The following is a 20,904-nucleotide window of genomic DNA, read 5'->3' as shown; positions in this document are numbered from 1 at the left end:
CCTTAGGTACCAGCTTAGACACAGAGGAGTAGAGAAATAAGCAGGGTCTTAGGGTCCCTGAGTCCAGGCCTAGGCCCTTAGACAGCATTTCTGGGCCTGCCCGAGGCTAGAGGGGAACCCACTGCCCTGAAGGGTGAGTTCCAGGCCTGGAAGTATTAACCACAAACTGATAGGAAAGCCCTTGGGCTTTTTTTTTTTTTTTAATTTTTATTTTGAGACGGAGTCTCGCTCTGTTGCTCAGGCTGGAGTGCAGTGGCACCATTTTGGCTCACTGCAAGCTGTGCCTCCCAGGTTCATGCCATTCTCCTGCCTCAGCCTCCCAAGTGGCTGGGACTACAGGCACCCACCACCATACCCAGCTAATTTTTTCTATTTTTTAGTAGAGATGGGGTTTCACCGTGTTAGCCAGGAAGGTCTCAATCTCCTGACCTCGTGATCCACCTGCCTCGGCCTCCCAAAGTGCTGGGATTATAGGCATAAGCCACCATGCCTGGCCGGCTGCCCTTGGGCTTTAAATGAACATCAGTGGTGGCCTGGCAGAATGCCCCCATGGGCAAGTTGTGGTGGTGGCCACAGGGAGAGGCTCCCCTGCCTCTGTGGAAAGGAGAGAGAAGAGCAGGAAGGATTTTGTCTTTTGTGGTTTGAGTGCCAGCTTAGCCACAGTAAAGCAAATTTCTAAGGCTTTTGACTCCAATGCTTGGCTCCCAGACAGCATCTCTGGGCCCACCTGGAGCCTGGGGGAACTCACTGCCCTAGAGGGAAGGACACAAACCTGGCTGGCTTCACTACCTGATGATTATAGAGCCCTAGGGCCTTAAGTGAACTTGGGAGATAGCCAGTTAGTGATTACATTGGGCGTTGGGCAAGACCCAGTGATATGCTGGCTTCAGGTCTGACCCAGTGCAGTCCCAGTAGTGGTGGCCACAGAAGTGCTTGCATCACCACACCTCCAGTTCCAGGTGGCTCCACACAGAGAGACTCTATTTGTTTGGGAGAAAGTAAGGGAAAAGAATAAAAGTCTCTGTCTGGTAATCCAGATAATTCTTCTGGATCTTATCCAAGACCATCAAGGCAGTACCTCTACAAGTCTACAAAAACCACAGTTATATTGGGCTTAAGGCCCACATCCCTTTGAATACCTGGAAAGCCTACTCAAAAAGGATGGGCACAAAGAAGACCAGAGTGTGAACACTATGATAAATACCTAACTTTGGCCTGGCGTGGTGGCTGACGCCTGTAATCCCAGCACTTTGGGAGGCTGAGGCCAGCTGATCACCTGAGGTTGGGAGTTCAAGACCAGCCTGACCAACATGGAGAAACCCCATCTCTATTAAAAATACAAGGTTAGCCAGGTGTGGTGACTCATGCCTGTAATCCCAGCTACTCAGGAGGCTGAGGCAGGAGAATCACTTGAACCTGGAAGGCAGAGGTTGCAGTGAGCCAAGATCATGCCACTGTACTCCAGCCTGGGTGGCAGAGTGAGACCCTGTCAAAAAAAAAAATACCCAACTTTTCAATGTCCAGACACTGATGGACATCTACAACCACCCAGATCAGCCAGGAAAACATGACCTCACCAAACAAATTAAAGGACCAATCCTGGAGAAACAGAGAAATGTGACCTTTAAAACAGGGAAGCCAAAATATCTGTTTTGAGAAAACTCAAAGAAATTCAAGATAACACAGAGAAGGAATCAGAATTCTATCAAATAAATTTAACAAAAAGATTGACATTAAAAAGAATGAAGAAGAAATTCTAGAGTTGAAAAATGCAATTGACATACTGAAGAATGAATCAAAATCTCTTAATAGCAGAATTGAACAACTAGACGAAAGAGTTGGTGAGCTTGAAGACCGGGTATTTGAAAATACACACTCAGGGGAAACAAAAGAAAAAAAAAAGAATAAAAAACAATGAGAAGGAAATAAATGAATTTGAAATGAAGAAAACAATAAAAAAGATCAACAAAAGAAAAAGTTGGTTTTTCTTTTGACAAACCTTTAGCCAAACTGATAAAGAAAAAAGAGAGAAGACCCAAATATATAAAATTAGAGATGAAAAAGTTGACATTACAACTGATACTGCAGAAATTCAAAGAACTATTAATGGCCATGAGTAACTATTTGCCAATCAATTGGAAAATCTAGAAGAAATAGACAAATTCCTAGACACATACACCTACCAGGATTGAACCATGAAGAAATCCAAAACCTGAACAGACCAATTACAAGTAATGAGATCAAAGCTGTAATAAAAAGTCTCCCAGTAAAGAAAAGCCCAGGACCTGATGGCTTCACTGCTGAATTCTACCAAACACTTGAAGAAGAACTAATATCAATCCATTCAAACTATTCCAGAAAATGGAGGAGGAGGGAATACTTTCAAACTAATTCTATGAGGCCAGTATTACCCTGATACCAAAACCAGACAAAGACACATCAGAAAAAGAAAACTACATGCCAATTTCTCTAATGAATATTGATGCAAAAATCCTCTACAAAATACTAGCAAACTGAATTCAACAATTCATTAAAAAGATCATTCGTCATAACCAAGTGAGATTTATCCCCAGAATGCAAGGACAGTTCAACATATGCAAATCAATGTGATACATCATATCAACAGAATTAAGGACAAAAACTATATGATATTTTTTAAACAGAGTCTTGCTCTGACTCCCAAGCTGGAGTGCAGTGGGATGATCTTGGCTCACTGCAACTTCTACCTCCCAAAATCAAGTGATTCTCCTGCCTCAGCCTCCTGAGTAGCTGGGATAACAGGTGTGTGCCACCACACCTGACTAATTTTTTTTGTATTTTTAATCTAGACAAGATTTCACCATGTTGGCCAGGCTGGTCTCAAACCCCTGTCTTCAAGTGATCCACCCTCCTTGCCCTCCCAAAGTGCTGGGATTACAGGTGTGCACCACCATGCCCAGCCTGAAACTATATGATCTTTTTAACTGATGTTTAAAAAGCATCTGATAAAATTAAACATCCTTTCATGATAAAAGCCCTAAAAAAAACTGAGTATAGAAGGAACATACCTCAATATAATAAAAGCCATATATGACAGATCTACAGCTAGTATCATACTGAATGGGGAAAAGCTGAAAGCGTTTCCTCCAAGATCTGGAACGTGACAAAGATGGTGCCCATTTTCACCTCTGTTATTCAACATAGTACTTGAAGTCTTAGCTAGAGCAATCAGACAGGAGAAAGAAATAAAGGGCATAGAAATTGGACAGGAAGAAGTCAAATTATCCTTGTTTGTGGATGATATGATCTTATATTTGGAAAAACCTAAAGACTCCTTCAAAAAACTATTAGAACTGATAAATAAATTCAGTAAAGTTGCAGGATATTAAATCAATATACAAAAATCAGTAGCCGTTCTATATGCCAACAGTGAAAAATCTGAAGAAGAAATCAACAAAGTAATCCCATTCACAATAGCCACAAATAAAATTAAATACCTAGGAATTAACTTAACCAAAGAAGTGAAAAATCTGTATAATAAAAACAATAAAACACTTATGAAACAAATTGAAGAGAACACAAAAAAATGGAAAAATATTTCATGTTGATGGTTTGGAAGAATCAATATTATTAAAATGTCCATACTATTCAAAGCAATCTACAGATTCAGTGCAATTGCTATCAAAATGCCAATGACATTCTTCACAGAAATAGAAAAAACAATCCTAAAAATTATATGGAACCACAAAACACCCAGAATGGCCAAAGCTATCCTAAGCAAGAAGAAAGAAACTGGAAGAATCACATTACCTGACTTCAGATTGTACTGCAGAGCTATAGTAACCAAAACAGCATGCTACTGACATAAAAGCAAACACATAGACCAATGGAACTGAATAGAGAACCCAGAGACAAATCCACACACCTACAGCGAAATAATTTTTGACAAAGCTTCCAAAAACATACACTGGGGAAAAGACAGTCTGTTCAGTAAATGGTGCTGCAAAAACTGGATATCCATATGCAGAGGAATGAAACTCGACCCCTATGTCTCACTCAAATTTATAAAGATGTCAATACACCCCAAATTGGTCTATAGATTCAATGCAATCCCAATGAAAACACCAACAGGATATTTGTGGAACTTGACAAACTTATTCTAAAATGTATGTGGAAGTCAAATCAAAATGGATTAAACACTTAAATCTAAGACCCCACATTATGAAACTACTAAAAGAAAACATGGAGGAAACTCTCCAGGACGTTGGAGTAGGCAAAGGTTTCTTGAGTAATACCTCAGAAGCACAGGCAACCAAAGTGTAAATGAACATATGGGATCACATCAAGCTAAAAAGCTTCTTCACAGCAAAGGAAACAATCAACAAAGTGAAGAGACACCCCGCAGAATGGGAGAAAATATCTGCAAACTACCGATCTGAAAATGAAAAGTATATAAGTTATATACTCTTATAATTAGAGTATATAAGGAGCTCAAACTCTGTAGAGCAAAACCCTATAGGAAAAAAAAATCTAATAATCCAATGAAAAACTGGAAAAAAGATCTGGATAGACATTTCTCAAAAGAAGACATAAAAATAATAAACAAGTATATGAAAAGGTGCTTATCATCATTGATCATCAGAGAAATGCAAATCGAAACTACAATATCATCGCGCCCTAGTTTAAATGGCTTTTATTCAAAAGACAGGCAGTAACAAATACTGGGAAGGGTATGGTGAAAAGGGAACCCTTGTATATTTTTTGTTGGGAATGTAAATTAGTATAACCACCATGGAGAGCAGTTTGGAGCTTCCTCAAACAACTAAAAATAGAGCTCCCATATGATCCAGCAACCCCACTGCTGGGTATATACCCATAAGAAGGGAAAACAGTATATTGAAAAGATATCTGCACTCCCATGTTTGTTGCAGCATTGTTCACAATAGCCAAGATTTGGGAGCAACCCCAGAGTCCATCAACAGATGAATGGATAAAGAAAATGTGGCACTCATACACAATGGAGTACTATTCAGCTGTAAAAAAGAATGAGATCTTGTCGTTTGCATCAACATGGATAGAACTGGAGTTCATTATGTTAAGTGAAATAAGTCAGGCACAGAAAGACAAACATCTCATGTTGTCACTTATTTGTGATATCTAAAAATCAAAATAATTTAACTCCTGGACACAGAGAGTAGAAGGATGGTTACCATAGACTGGAAAGGGTAGTGGCGGTCTAGGGGGAGAGGTAGGGGTGGTAGTGGAAGCACAAAAATAGTTAGAAACAGTGAATAATAGCTACTATTCGATAGCACAAATAGGAACACTATAGCCAATAATAACTTAGTTGTACATTTTAAAATAACTAAGAGAGTATAATTGGATTGTTGCTAATACAAAGGATAAATACTTGAGGGGACTCCATTTTCCATGATGTGGTTATCATGCAATGCATGCCTCTATCAAAATATCTCATGTACCCCATAAGTATATATACCTACTGTGTAGCCACAAAAATTTTAAAAGTGAAATCTATAAGAAAAAAAAATTCTACAAAGAACTTACATCATATTTCGTGGAGAAATGTTGAGAGGATTTAATCTAAGATCAGGAATAAAACCAGGATGTCTGCTCTCACCACTTGTATTCAGCATTGTACTCGAGCACCTAGACAGCACAGTATGGCAAGAAAAAATACATGGAAAGCAAAGAACGGAAAAATAAAGGGGTATAATCTCTCATTATTTGTGAACTATTTGATTGTGTCAATATAAAAGCCAAATTAAATCTATGGAGAAATTATAAGAATTAGTGAAAGTATTTAGCAGAGTTGTTTCATAGTCGGTATACAGAAATCAATTTTATTTCTAAATAGCATGAATATAAAAAATAAATTGTAAAGTCCAATTTATGATAATATCTAAATTACTTAAAGTACATCAGAATAAATCTGATAAAAGATACACATGATCTCTCTGAAGAAAATAATAAAACTTTATTGAAAAATTTAGTCAAAAGGAAGACTATTCTATGTCTTCGGATTGGAAGAGTCAAATTTATAAAGATGTCAATACAATCCAAATTAGTCTATAGATTCAATGCAATCCCAATGAAAACACCAACAGGATATTTGTGGAACTTTGACAAACTTATTCTAAAATGTATATGGAAGTGCAAAGAGCCAAGAATGGCCAAGATTCTCTCATGAAGAAGAAGAAGGTGGGAGGACTTGCTCTAAAAGATGACAAAATTTATTATAAAGCTACTGTAATTTAAAAAATGTAAAATTGGCTCAAGAATAGACGAATAGACTAGTGGAAAAGGATTGAGATTCCCCTAACATTCCCACATACATAGACAATTCATAAAAAAGAAGGCATCATAGAGCAGTTGAAAGAGGATGGCTTTTTCATTATAGAGTTCAGGGGCAGCTGGCTATGGGTTTGAAGAAGAAAATGAAATGGACTCCTTTCCACATCACGAGGCACATTTAAAAAATGAAATGGACTCCTTCATTAAACCATGAACAGAAATAAATTCCAGGTGTATCTAAGACCAAATTTTGAAGAAGCAACTATAGAAGACTATCTTCATGACCTTAAAGTAAGGAAGGATTTTGTAAACAAGACAGAAAAAACCATGACCTTAAAAACAAAAAAGATTTTAGAATTCTACTGCATTAAAATGAAGTACTCTGGTGTTTGATGTTTACCTTGAACTGGATCAAAAATAAGATAAATTGATAAATGAAAGAGGGTTGGATAGACATGTGATAAACAAGTGTAATAAAATGTTAACAGTGGAACCTAGGTGATGGGTATCTTGACGTCCATTGCAAAATTCTTTCAACTCTCCTGTAGGTTTGAAGCTTTTCATAATAAAATGTTGTGCAAAATAAAATAAAGTCCTTCTTTTCATTAAAAGGAACAATAAATGGAGTAAAGGCAAGCTACATTACATGAAATCATCAAGAATTAAAATACAGAATACATAAAGAACTCCCACAAATAAATAGGCTAACAACCCAAGGAGGAGATGGGCAAAAGATATTAAACGGGCATCTCACAGAAAATAAAACCCCAAAAACCAATACACATGAAAAGATGCTCACTCTCATTGCTAATCAAGGAATCACACATTAAAACTGCAATGACATACCATTTCACATTGGCCAGATTTGCAAAAATTTTATAGTTATAAATTATCAAATATCAAATGTTGATGAGGATGAAGACCAACTGAAACAGTGAAACATCCTTGATAGGACTATAAATTAGCACAGTCACTTTGTAAAATACCTGGCATGATCTGGTAAATTTGGAAACGTCTTGGTAACAAGTCCACTCCAAGGTATAAACACTGGAACACAGCTTCCCAGCAATTTTATCCTACGGCCTACACAGAAAATCATCCTTGTATGGTGCAGAAGAGTAAGAACACAAGGCCGCTCAGGGCAAGACTCAGCAGGTCCAGGGGCTGCTGTCTGGCTTCTGGCTACATCCAGGGCTACGGGCCCCAGTGTCCCAAAACAAAGGTTGGAAAGCTCTGGCCTGCAGGACTCTTGTACATGTTTAGCAGGAAACACACCCTAGAAGGTTTATAGTAGCACTGTGTATAATATCTGCTAAACTGGAAACAACACAAATGCTCATCACCGTACAATGGATATACAGATTGAGATACAGTTGATCATTATTACACACAGATTCCATATCTACAAATTCGTCTACTTGCTAAACTTTATTTATAACTCAAAATCAATACAGGCACACTTTGGGGGTCATTCACAGACGTGTGCACAGCAGGGAAATATTTGAGTCACTCAAAGCACAAGTGTGTTCCCATCTGAGATCAAAAAAGGAGAAGCTCTGCCTTCTTGTTTCAGCTCTCATACTGTAAGCAAGAGTCCTCTTCTGGGTCTATTTAGTACCACATATTCCATATTTTGTGCTTTTTATTAGTGATTTCACCATTAAAAATGACCCCAGGCATGTACTTAAGTGCTGTCTAGTGTTCATAGAGCAAAATGGCTAGGATGCACCTTATGGAGAAAATATATGTATTAGATAAGCTTTGTTCAAACATGAGTTATAGTGCTTGTTGGCCATAATTTCAATACTATTGAATCAACAATATGTAAAAAATAAGGTGTTTTTAAACAGAAATACACATGAAACAAGGTTATATATTGATAGACTGATGAAAATCTTGTGATGACAGGATCACAGGAACTTCACCCTGTATTTCCCCTAGGATCAATGTTTCAAGATTGCCTCCTTCAGTGTTTGCAGTGACTTTTTAGAACGTCAATATCGTGATAATGAGAATCAACTTTGTATTTACTCAGTGAAATCACACCAAACAATGATAATGGACACTTGCTTAATATATGCAATAACAGGGATAAATATGTTACACAATAGTGTGTGGGAGAAGTGAAGCACAATATAATTTATCCCACATATACAAAGAGAAAAAGATGCATATTGTTAAGAATATGTAATTAGGAACATATTGTTGGAAATATATTTTTGGTAATATGTAGATATGTAGAAAACAACTAAAAGAAAAGAAAGGCAATGAAGAAGACAGGTTCAGAATAAAGGTTACTCCTCATGAGGCTGAAGGGAATAGGATCAGAAGGGAGACCACAGGGGACATGAAAAGTGAGATTTCTGTGTAGAAAAACACTTCCATAAATGCTTGCTGAGGGAATAAATAATGGGTAAACCTGGAACTCTAGCACCGACATATCCCTAGAACCACAGAAGGAACTTTCATTTTTCCCTATTATTTTATTTTATTTTTTATTTTTTGACACAGGGTTTCATTTTGTGGGCAAGGCTGGAGTACAGTGATGTCATCAAAGCTCACTGCAGCCTCAAAATACTGAGCTCAAGTGATGCTACCACGTTGGGTTCCAAAAGTGCTGAGATTAAAGCATGGGACACCGAGCCCACTCAAAAATTTCTGAATGAAATCTGCATGTCCTACACCAGTACTTCAAACTTGGCTAGATTTTAGTCAAAAAACTAAACCCGTAATTTCCAACCTAAACTTGCTCGACTTCCTACATCCCTGTCCTACTGATCACCCCACCAAGCAGTCACTCAAAACAGGAATGTTAGTGGTCCTCGACTCCTGCCTCCCTGTGGTGGTCATGGAAATGTGCCCTTCAGATCTCCTGCTGCAGGGAACAAAGCTGATTGACAGACTCCAGCTGCCACTTCTCTGGATCCACCACTGAGTTTGCCCCAAGACCAGGCTTCCTCTGGGAGCCTCCCAGCCAGTGACGGAGCATGGCAGGGTTATGTGGCTGCGGGACAAGGACTTCTGAACTGGCAGCTGTGGCTGGGGACTTCACATCTGTGCAGCCGAATCTTAGTTAGAACTAAACTCCATATGAGATTCCTAGCCGACCCTACTTCTCCCATGTCTCTCATGGATGTGACAGTTGTGTTGCCCACAAGACTCTCCCCACCTGCTTCTGCTCCTTCCCCTTTATCATTCACCAGCATTTGCCCTATAATAATCCTTCCCATCCAATCACATCGTGGCCTCTATATTTTTGGGGGACCGAATTAACAAAGGAGGTCCCAGTAGTGGTCTGAGGAAAGACAGCAAGCAGTAAGAGGGGCTTTATGGATGGGCCCACTCACCTCCAGAATGACAAAGAGGATGCCATCCTGAGTGATATGTGGAGTATGGATGATCTCTAGCACCAGGTGAGCTACGGATAGCTTAAGGTTTCACCCTCAGTCACTTATGGTAAACATCCCAGTGGACGGTCTCACCTTTGTCGACAAGAAGATTCGGGCCTTTGAACAGGATAGAGGAAAGAATGTCTACATAAATGGCGGAGTTAGCTGCCGATGTCTAAATATATTGACGCCCTTTGGAGACGTAATGAGAAACTATGGGATGTCACCGAACAGTTCAGGGCTGGGTGTAAGACCCAGAAGGCCTCTTTGGTTGCTTCCAAGAAGAGCCTCACCTCTTGCAGAAGACGAGCAGACACAACTGAGGAGCACCACATCAACATAATTTGATAGCAATTGACGGAGAACTCCAGAGACAATGGCACCCTCAAGCAACACAGGCCTGTTATGCGAAGGTCAGGGCCCTGTTTGGAGAAACCCAGTCACCTGAACTACAGGATGGAGATAGCTGGATGGAGTGTGAAGGGTGAGCCTTCCTGTCCTAGCAAGAGCTACCCCGGGCCGCATGCTGGTAGGGTGCTACACAGCCCTGGCCCTCACAAAGCCATGGGTGCCTCCCTCAGGGGCTGCCCCATATGCTGTCACCTCGCTGGGTGATTCTGAGCCAGATAAAGGGAGAACAGTGATTATATGCCAAGCAAGAGATAGCCTGTACAGGCAGGAGACAGGGAAATACCCCTGGGAATGGATTTTGAGAGTGCTGGATCAAGGGTCTGGAGTATATGACTACCTAAGCAAGTCTACTCGACTACAGGCACTTTCTGGTGTCGTGGGATTTAACACCCTTGCAGATACATTTTGCAGTTTTAGGAGGCTCAGCTCTAAGCACGAACTCCATGAAGCCTGTCTGCCTGGTTTCCGACCTGCAGCTGACACCCACCGGCCAAACGAATGACCTTGGGCAAGTCCTGAACCTCTCTGTGCCCACTTATCCACCTGTAAGAAGGTGGCAATAGCAGGCATTTCCACCTAAAACTGTCCCGAGGATGAGTTATCATGTAGTGATAAGGCCCAGAAGAGAGCCAAGCACATAGTGAATGATGCATAAGTTGAGTTTCATGGATCCTGCCAAATTACCCTCCTAAGTGGCTGCCTTCTCCCTTTCCCCCAGCAAGTGAGCAAATGCACTGGTTTGCTCAGGACCTCTCCTACTCCCAGAATGGTTAAGCTCTCTAAGAGTCACAAACCTGCCATGTGAAAATTGAGTTTTGATTTTAGTTTGCACCTTTAGGGTGAGTGATCGTGAGCATCTTTGGAGTATCCTAGACCATTGGTTGGACTTCCGGCTTCGTTGAATAAACGACAGCAACAGCGGGTTGGGGGAGGCTGGGAGAGGTGGGAAAACTCTGGCCTGCCAAACCACCACACCCACATGCCAATCAACCCTTGTAGGCACACAGCCTTGTGCCGATTTGATCACCTACTCTAAGAAAAAGAAAAAAAAAGGTATCCAAATTGGAAAGTAAGAAGCTCAATTATCTCTGCTGCAGATGACATGATCTCACATGGAAAAAACCCTAGCATACACTGCACCAAAAAACGTTCAAAACCAGTAGACAAACTTAGTAAAGTTGCAGAATGGAAAAGCAAAATGCGAAAATCACTGGCATTTCTATGCCCTAACAACAAACTATCCAAAAAAGATAGACGGGAAACCAACGTATTTAGAATACCAGGAAAAGAACAAAACCCTTCGGAATACATTTATCCAGGGAGGTGAAAGGTGTGCATAATGAAACCGACCAAACACTGATGAAAGACTCAGAAGACAAATAAATGGGGACACATCCCGTGCTCATGGTCTGGAAGATGGTTAACACGTCTGTGCTACCCAAAGCCATTACAGTTTCAATGCCGTAAGTCCCCAGGAAAATGACAAAGGGGTTTTTCCCAGCACTAACAGAAACAACCCTGAAACTTCTGTTTCTTGACTGTGGGCCTCCTTGTCCATGTTCCTATCGGGCCCTACCTCTTGGTCTGGAACGGAGGCTTGAAGCTCCTCTGTGTGCCGGGTGATTGGCGTGCATCATGACATTTACTCTCCCAAGCTGATGAGCTGGGGGCGGCTCTCTCATTGACCCCTGCCTTACAGATGGGACACTGGGGCTCAGAGACGTGGCTCTCATTGGAAAGTATGTGCCTGGCCGCCAGAGGCGGCAGGACAGGAAGAAAGAGATGGATGGAGAGCTCCAATGCGCCCTGGCCCCAAGAACCTACCGGAGCGCAGCCACCCAGTCAAATGACAGGCGTCGGGGCAAACCAAGAGCCGGTGTCCGGATGGTTACAGCCCAGAGGCCCCGCCAAACAAAGGGAGCTCTTGTTGACAGAGGGTGGACCAATGAGAAGGCACGGTGCGGGCGTTGAGAGTGCACAGAAGCCACCGCTGTCTGGACATCTCCTACTGCCGCCTGGAGTGAGGACGGCGGTGACCTGCAGGCCTTGCTGTTCCTGTCGCGTGGCCCCCTTGGTTGGGCTTGGCTGGGCTTGGCTCTTCCCTCCCACCGTTACCAGGACGACCATCTCCGCACAGCCCAGGCTGGCCGGACCGGCTCCATGAGCTCCCCAGACTAAGTGTCCGTTTGGGGGGCCCGTTTCAGGTCAGAGGGTGGCGAGCAGGCTGGCACCTGCACGGCCACTTCAGGAGCCCCTTGGGGCCACGGGAACGTCCACGGCCTCGATTTGGGGGTGCTGCACAGCAGCGAGGGAGAGGGTGAGGGCAAGAGCGGGTTCACAGATCCCGAGGGCTTCAGCTTCAAGTGTGAGAGCAAATTGACAGAGCAGGGGAGGGTGGTGCTCTGGGGCTGAGAAGGCCGGCCTGACACCCCAGTAGACGACCAAGGGGACTGTGTGGACTACTCGTCCTACCTGACTGACGAGCCAGCTGCCATCGTGCTGCTGCCCAGCATCCAGGGACACATGTCCTCAGAAAGCACAGCTGCCAAAGGGTCCACTGACATTTGGGCGGACCTGGAGGTCGATCCCAGTGGGAGTGGAGCCCTGGGCCCCAGCCCTGGAGAATGGCAGCAGGCCTCTGCCGGCCCTCTCCACCTCAGTGGTCCTGGGCCAGGCCCGGCCTGGGAGAATCCAGAAAAGGGGCTAGAAGAGTAGATGGAGAATCGGCGTAGATCCCCAGCAGCCCTCGGCGAAAGACCCCTCGGGGCCGTCTACCCACGTGTCTGATTCCGCAGAAGAGAGCAGCGGCTTACCACTGATGAGGGTGGGCATTCGCCGCAACGAAGGAAGCCAGGCCAAGCCCGGCAACCCCAAGAAGCCAGCAGACACATCCAGACACGTAGGCTTCCACTGCAAGGAGAGTTACCTGCCCGTGCCGGGCCGTTTCCTGACCTCTGCTCCCTGCGGACTCCCTCCAGTCATGGAGAGGCCGGCTGTGGGAGAGCTGGAGGACTCTCCCGGAAAGAAAATACAGAGCAGGACCTGGGGAAAGGTGGAGGCCAGGCCCAGCTGCTCAGGAGCTACCACTGCAGGGGCTCTGCCCCAGGGCCTTTCAAGGAGGAAGATGGCCCAGGAGAAGTCCCTAGGGGGTGCCTCTCAACTGGCCTCGGGGAGAGCCTTTACTGCCTGCGGAGAGAGACTCCCTCTGTGGAGAGAGGGCCACTCCCTCGGAGCCGGCCACCTTCCCGCCATTCTCTGGTGTGGGGACACATGGGATGTCCAAGAAACCCCAAAAGCCTAAGCACAGCAGCCCTGGGAAGAAACCTGCAGGAAGGAAGACCAGGGAGTCCCAGGCTGTGGCCAGAGAAGATAATGACCCAAATAGAGATGCAGTCCCAAGGGTCCACGGGAGTAGGCCTTGGGACTTGTCGCCCTCCTCTCCCTCTTCACCCTCCTCCTCTTCTGTCTCCCCCCACGCCTCCTCTCTTCCAGCACACACCTGTTTACCCATGTCCCCTCTGTCCCTTGCTCGAGGGTTGTCATCAGGAGCCCAGGGACACTAGAATGCCCAATCGTAGGGGTACAAGTTAAGGGGAGCACTTGGTGTGTGACGGGCATGCCTTCGGACACTCTGCAGGGGTTCTACTTCCTCCTCCATGGAGGAGCTGGGAGGGAAGGCAGGGCTGGCAGCTGGTTTGGATGAGATGACCCCTTAAAGTGTGGGCTGCAAAGTTGGGGTGTGTAGGATCATCAACTTCCTGATTCCTCCTTCCTTAGCTGTTGCCTGAGCCACCTGGCAGGCTGCCTGCGCTATCTCAGTATCCCCAGTGTTTTCCCTGGCTGGGCTCTGCCTCCTGGCCTGGGACTGAGAGAGAAAGTGCTAATGAGATTAGGCTCCGAAGTCTCCATCTTACCACAATCCCTCCCCACCTGTACTCACTGCCCACCCCCACCGCCAGCCTGACTCAGACATTTCTGTTTTAGCTTCCCACACACAGGCCAGGGCTGCCTCGCCTGTCTGTGCGTCATGGAGAATTCAGCAGTGGTGACCCCAACATCAGAGCTCCCCAGCTTCTGGGACATTCAGAGCCCTCAGCCTACAGCCTGGGAGGCCTCGTGCCCAGACGCCACGCACCCTCCGGTGAGTCTTGCGGATTTGATAGGGGTGGAGGGGAGAGGGGTTGGGAGGGAATCCTCTGGCTCTGTCGCTTCTAGGGGCTCAGCCTTGTTCCCAGGCTTCCCTGCCCACCCAGGCAGCTGTCCCACGGGAAACGGGGTGTCGAATGGACTGGCTTTAAGCCACATCCTCCTCTCAGTGGGGTTTGTGTGGTAGGGGGCAATTTGGAGCAGCGCCCCAAACTCCAGCTCTGGAAGGAGACTTTCGGCGGTACGGAGCCCTTTTCTGTTAAGTCCTGCTCAGCCACACTGGCTCTCCCAGGGCCTGGCTGTGGCTGCCGCGCTGCTGGAGTCCAACCCAGAGTCACAATGCTAGGGGGCCACAGGTACACATGGGCTTACACTGGGGAACAGGGAAGACAGTCCCAGAGGGAGGGTTGGAGTTGCTGGGCAGAGCATGGGCAACATGTTGCCAGCAGAGGGTGACGGTGCTTCACTTTAGACCCTGCTAGGCCTTTTCCACCTCACTGGGAGGCTTGGAAGCTGGATTTTGTGTTCTCTTTCAGGTGACCAGCAGCCACCTGTCCATCCCCCAAGACCAGAAAGGCAGCAGCAGCCCCCGGGAGCCCAGGACTGTCCTCGGGTAATGCTTTGTGTGGCTCTTAGAAATAGAGGTCCACACTAGATGGTGGGATCCGTGTCCAGGTTAAACTGACTTCTGCGTCCCCCTACCCCCCGCCTCCACCTTCCACACCCCATGGAGAGAGGATGCCTCCTTTCCATTGAGGATTCTGTGCCAACCCACCTCACCACTGGGCTGCAGGCTGTGGGGGCTGTACGGCCTGGGGGAGAGAGGGAGTCCGGAGAGAGAGCAGGCCAGAATTGACTAACCATTTATCTTCCTCTGGTGTCTGCTGGTCTAGTGCATCCAGCTGCAGAAGGAAATTGAGGACCTTACACAGCAATTAGGTATGACAGAGCTCTGGCCAGGGCAGGGATGGACAGCAGTGTCTTTCTGCAGGCGTGGGGGGCTGGGGTGGGCTGCAGGTACAGGCGGCGTCACTGGGACTGACTTTCCTCTGCGGAAGAGAACCAAGCAAAGCCTGGCCCTGGAGCCTTCTGTGCCTTTCCAGCTAGGGGTGTGCACAGACAGCAATGTGTTGTCTGAACTCCATGTACACTTGGTCCACAAGTCACAGAGATCTGCTTTGCTTAGGACGGTTAGAGATACCACATGTGTTTTCCCTTTAACTGCTGCCTGGTATGGCTTGTATGGATTTTTGCTTACTGGCTGGCTTATCTGTCTTTGAAACATGTTCTGAACGGTTCTGGGTTGCCTCAACACCTGAGAACCACTTTCCCACTTAGAAGGCATTTCCACATTTAATTCAGGTGATGGGTGGGTGAGTCAGTCCCAGGGCTTGTGGGATTTCGCATTGCAGAGCTAGGTGGTTCCCCACAGGGGCAGGGGGTGGGTTTCTGTTTCCCCAGGTCTGGAGTGCCCGGTTCTGCCTCTCTGTTTCAGCAGCCATGCAGTTCCTCACTGACAAGTTCCAGGGCCTTTGAAGTGAGTGTGGCACACACCATGCCCCTTCTCACAATCCTGGTAGCTTAGGAGAGCTGTAGGCTGGCCCTGGCTGGTAGCCCATCCCTGAGCCTGCTCTGTTTCACAGGTTTGAGCCAGCGTCTTCCTACAAGACGAGCAGCTGGTACCTTTGGAGTTCTGGAGCTGCAGCCAAGCAGGTTCCCTCCGTATCCTCTTCAGCCAGGGCTTTCGCTCTTCCACTGAATTTGCACACTTTCCAATGCAGTTCAAAGCAGTTTGAAATAAAGTCATTCTCATATTCTGTGGTCTGTGATCTGCCCTCTGCGACTGTTGGGAGTGTTGGGGGATTCAGTGTGTTGCTCCCTTCCCTGACACTTGAAGAACAGTTCCCCTGGCGCTCTGTGGTGGGCCCACTCCTTGCGGGGCACCTGGGTTGGCCTCTGAGCAGCAGCCCTGCACTCGGGCTCACCACAGTGCCGTGGGTCTAGGTGCTGTGGGGGCCCTGTCTGGCCACAGCAGCATTTCCTGCCTTTCCCTTACATGCCCTGCTCATGTCCCTCCTCTTCTCCTCTTACTTCAGGGTCTCACAAGTCCCCTTCTTCAGCACTATCCTCTCTCCACTTCTCCAGGAACTGATGGTCTCCTAGAACCCTGGTCTTTCTCTCCTTTTCTCCTGCAGTTCACTGTCTCGGTTTTGCCCTGTCACCGTCCTTTCCATTGTGAGCATCCTTGCTCTCCCATGTGGCTTGACGCTGCACGGTTATTTCCGTGCTGTTGAGGAACACGTTGGAGCTTATCCTCCCACTCAGGAGACCCGTCTTCTTTCTGGAGCCATTATGTCCCTCTGGTGCCAACACACACATAGTCAGGTCATCTGGGCCAGAAACCAGGTAGCATCCTCAGTTCCTCTTAGCCCTCATATTTGAACCTCAGTTACCAAATCCCATCAGGTCTCCTCCTTAGTTTCAGTAGCCAGGTGGAGACAGAAGCCACATCCCAGTGGCTGGCTGAGCAAAAGGGAAGGTACGTGGAGTGCCGAAGAAAAGGGCAGGGTAGTCTCTTGGTTGGAGGTGGAGGCACTGAGTCTGTTCTGGTGCCTGCAGGCCAACCTTGTAGAAACTGCCCGCTGGCAGCTACACGGAAGGTGGATTCCTCATCCTTGGTGTCCTATAGGGGGCCAACAGCCCCTTCTCCAGCCAGTCGACTCCATACCCTTGATTTGAAAATGGCAAGGGTGGTGTGGATACTAGGCAGGGCAAGTGTGGATGCTAGGCCCAGCTGTTCTTTGATGGTCCCTGTCAAATACTGTTCCACCACCCGCAAGGCCTCAGGTTTTTGTGGACGTGATATTTCTGCATCCCTGATCAGTCTTTCAGATCGCCTCTCGAGGTTACACGAGATTTCCTCGAGTTCCCTGTTCTGCCTTCACCCTCCCTGAGAGTTGGGATCACCCGCTTCCTTCAGCCAGAATCCTGGACTGGGCAGGCCCCAGATTTGGGCACAGATTCCGGTTCCAGTGAGGAGGTGTGGGTAGGTTCTGCCAGCTCCCATCGCCAAGAGACTGGATGTTGAACAGATGAAGACAATAGAAATGCAGATACCATTCAAGGTTAGTGTGTGTGTGTGTGTGTGTGTGTGTGTGTGTGTGTGCGTGCGCCTGCTTGAGCATGCCCTTGCAAGCACTCGCTTGGGAATCAAATTAATCATGGGTGCTGTCCATTGAGGGAGAAAGGGCTGATTGACAGAGTGGAGGCAGTGGTGAAGGATACCTGAAGGAAGGATGGAATGCACAAAAGCAGAGCTGGGGTTCACTTTTTACAAGAGGTGTTGTTCAATTCTAACACCTAGAAGGCTGTGGAGTAGGATGAATGGGACATCCCCAAACACAGGGACGGGTGTTGGCGCTCTCAGAATGCTGGAGGTGCCACAGTAGGCTCCTGATCTTCCACCGGATGGATGGGATGTCTCAGCACTCCCCTGTGTGGGTGCAGTGATAATACTTCAGAGTCGCTGGTTGGTGCCTTATCTAGGAATTGGGGAGCTCCCATGGGAGGGTGCCCCAATGCCAGCTAACAGAGACACGGGCAGGACGGACAGTGAGGGTGGAAAGTGGGGAATCGGGACTGCCCTGGGACAGCTGGTTGGGTTCGGTATTCGCCTTCCCCCATACTCTCTCTGTGTCTCCCTGCCAGGCCCGTGGTGTGAGCTCAGTGAGAGGGACCGTCACATATGCGGTGGGCCAATCACAGGCCTCAGACCTGGAAACGAATGGTGGTGGGGACCTACGCTATCCACCTCAAATCCCTAGCCTGAGATGGTTGGCTTGATTCCTCGGGCCAAGGCTTTGATCCTGACACAGATGGTTGTTTCTTGGGAGGATAACACAGCGGGGTGGGCTCTGGAAAGGAAGTCTGTCAGGAACTCTCCAGCTTGGGTTTTTGCCACCGGGGACATCTATGCAGGTTCTGGTTGGGTGAGAACTCCAGCCCCAGACACTGGCCCGGGGGCCATGGGCCATGGTCGACAGGGTGTGGAAGGGGAGAAGCCTGTGGACGGAGTTGTGGAAGGCGTGAACCCATCCCTTGGCGGCTGGATTTGCCAGCCCCGTCTCTCAGCACACCACCTCGGTTCCATATTCAGACCACTTCCCGCACAATAATGGAGCTGTAACATGTACACTCCAGGCCATGGTCGGGCGGAGCCTTCCACTTCTAGGGGAAATAAGTGCAGAATCCGAGGCTCCTCGGATTAGAGGAATCCATTTGGGCCCCAGTGGAGAGGAGGAGGTCGAGCCTCTCCCCTTATTCAGTGCCCCCCTCTTGCTTTTCCCTCAAGTCTCCTCTCTCACCAAGAGGAATGTGGAGTCCGGCCTGGAGAGTCTTAGTCCCCCTCCTGCCTTGTCCCGCCACTCAGTTCATACGTGCTCCAGAGGTCTGCTGAGCTGTGTGCTTGCCCTTGATGCAGCCGCTGAGGCTGAGCCCTGAGCAGAATCCCACCTGCACTCAGTGCCAGAGATCCCACTGGTACATTTCCGGATGAGACCTCTTACTCGGTTGGCAGAAAAGAGCATCTCCCCTTCAGGCTCCAGCTGGGTTTGAAGGTGTGTGAGTCTCCTCACATGCATGCCAGTCAGAGTCCCCAAGGTTGGCCGTCCAGACTGTGGTGGAGGCTTAGGGCACTGCACACGGAGATGTGAGATGGCAATCATAGGATCATAGTGGTCACGGTAACAGGATGAACTTTAGCCCACCTGGAACACAATTCTGGGTGAACTCGGACAATCTCATGCCCATCTGTCCTCAACCTGTACACCAAGATGTTCTCCTTTTCCCCATACTTTTTCTCATCATCCGTTTCCTCGAAGGATGAAGCCAGAACCCATGTTTGCCAGGTACGGTTGCGTAGGCTGTGGCCACCAGGGTGGCCATGCAAACACTACATGCGGGAATCCAGGGTTCTCAGTTCAGATGATCTAGCGTGAATGGCTCCCCTGTGGTTGTGCAATGTTGAAGTCTGGGTCACTACCACGCAGAGCAAGGAACAGAAGGTTGGCAGGGTGTTGGAACCCTCCTGTTTGCCCTACCCCAATCACTACTTCCCCCTTTGCACATCCCTCCAGAAGTAATCACTCTGCTGACTTTTCCAATAATCACTCACTTTCTTTAAAGGATTAATAATTGCCATTTAATAACCGTCACCAAGATATAAAAGTTAGAGGCAGTTAAATGTAAAATTTTATTTTTGAAACAATACACACACACACACACACACACACACACACACACGGAGAGAGCTCAGAAGTTGGCCATTTGACAAACAGTTATAAGGTGATCAAGCCAGGTAACTACTACCCAGGTCATGAATCTGTACATTGCACTTTTAGAGAGTTGCGGTCAGAATGTCTTTCTCTGAAGGAAACCAAATGCACATGATACGTACTGTGTGATTCCATTTATATGACATTCTGGAAAAGGCAAAATTCTAGGAGCAGAAAACAGATTGGTGGTTGCCAGGGTCTGAGAGTTAAGACCAAGTGTTCACTACCAGAGGGCATGAGGGAACCTGGCGGGGATGGCGATGCTCTATATCTATATATCTTGTGCTGGTGTTTCCACAGCTGTATGCATTTAGAAAATCCCATAGACCTGTGCGTAAGTTATAGCCCAATAGTCTTGACTTTTTAGAAAAAAGAATTGTCAGCAATACATCTTGAAAGGAAACTGACACTTAGTCAATAATTTTGTGACTACGAAGAGCATGTTTCTCTCCCCTAATCTGTTAATGTGGAGAATTATGGCACTTTATTTTCTGAAGGGAAATTAAATTTGTATTTTTGAGATGAAGCTAATATTTGTCATGCCACATTAGGTATTTTCCTTTTTATATCCTGAAGGCTTCCGTGTGCTAAGATTCTGGTTCTGATTTTTGCTTCTGTGTCATGAGCCTGTGATTGATCTGCAATGTTTCTCTAAGTGTCCTTGAAGTATTTGGTATCGAGGTTATGCCAAGCTCACACAGTTGAGTGGAGGATTATTCCTCCTTTTCAATTTTCTGCACGAGTTTGTGTCAAATGGAAGATATGTATTCCTAGGATGTTTTTCAGAATGTGGTGGGGAATCCTGGAGTTTATTCCTGGAAAGCCTTTGACTACTCATATCTTTCTGTAATGATTCTGGAACGGTTCAGGTTGGCCGTTCTTTCTTGTGTCAGTTTTGGCGGGTTTTGTTTCCTAGCGATCGGTGACCTTTTTCTTTGTTTTCAAACTGACTGGAATAAAATGGTCCATAATATCCACCTTCATCTCAGATTGCATTTGTTTAAATTTCAAAGCCACAGAAGAGTTGCAGGGAAAGCACAAGGAGCACTCATACATATATTCTTCTACTGAATCCTCCAGGTTTTTTTTAGCATTTTCTGACATTTGCATTATCCCTTCCTCCAACCCATTCCCTGTCTTTCTCTCTCTCTCTGTGTGTGTGTGTGTGTGTGTGCGCGCGCTTGTATTTTCCATTATTTTGTGGAATCATTTGAGATCTATTTGAATCATTAAGATACATCATCCCCAAATACGAGAAAGCAGGGTCTTTCACAAAGCCTTAATGCCATCATGACACTCAGGAAATGTAACACTGAAACCACACAATTTTCTAC

General features: G+C 46.4%; 1 pseudogene; it reads left to right on the top strand.

The window, feature by feature from the left end:
- Window positions 1–12,251: 12,251 nt before the first annotated feature.
- LOC100426764 (uncharacterized protein CXorf49-like) lies at window positions 12,252–15,773 on the top strand (annotated as a pseudogene).
- Window positions 15,774–20,904: the final 5,131 nt, after the last annotated feature.

This window comes from Macaca mulatta, chromosome X (genome assembly GCF_049350105.2).
Source record: "Macaca mulatta isolate MMU2019108-1 chromosome X, T2T-MMU8v2.0, whole genome shotgun sequence".
Classification (NCBI taxonomy): Eukaryota; Metazoa; Chordata; class Mammalia; order Primates; family Cercopithecidae; genus Macaca; species Macaca mulatta.
Note: the sequence above shows the minus strand (reverse complement) of the source record. Positions and strands in the feature narration are given on the sequence as shown.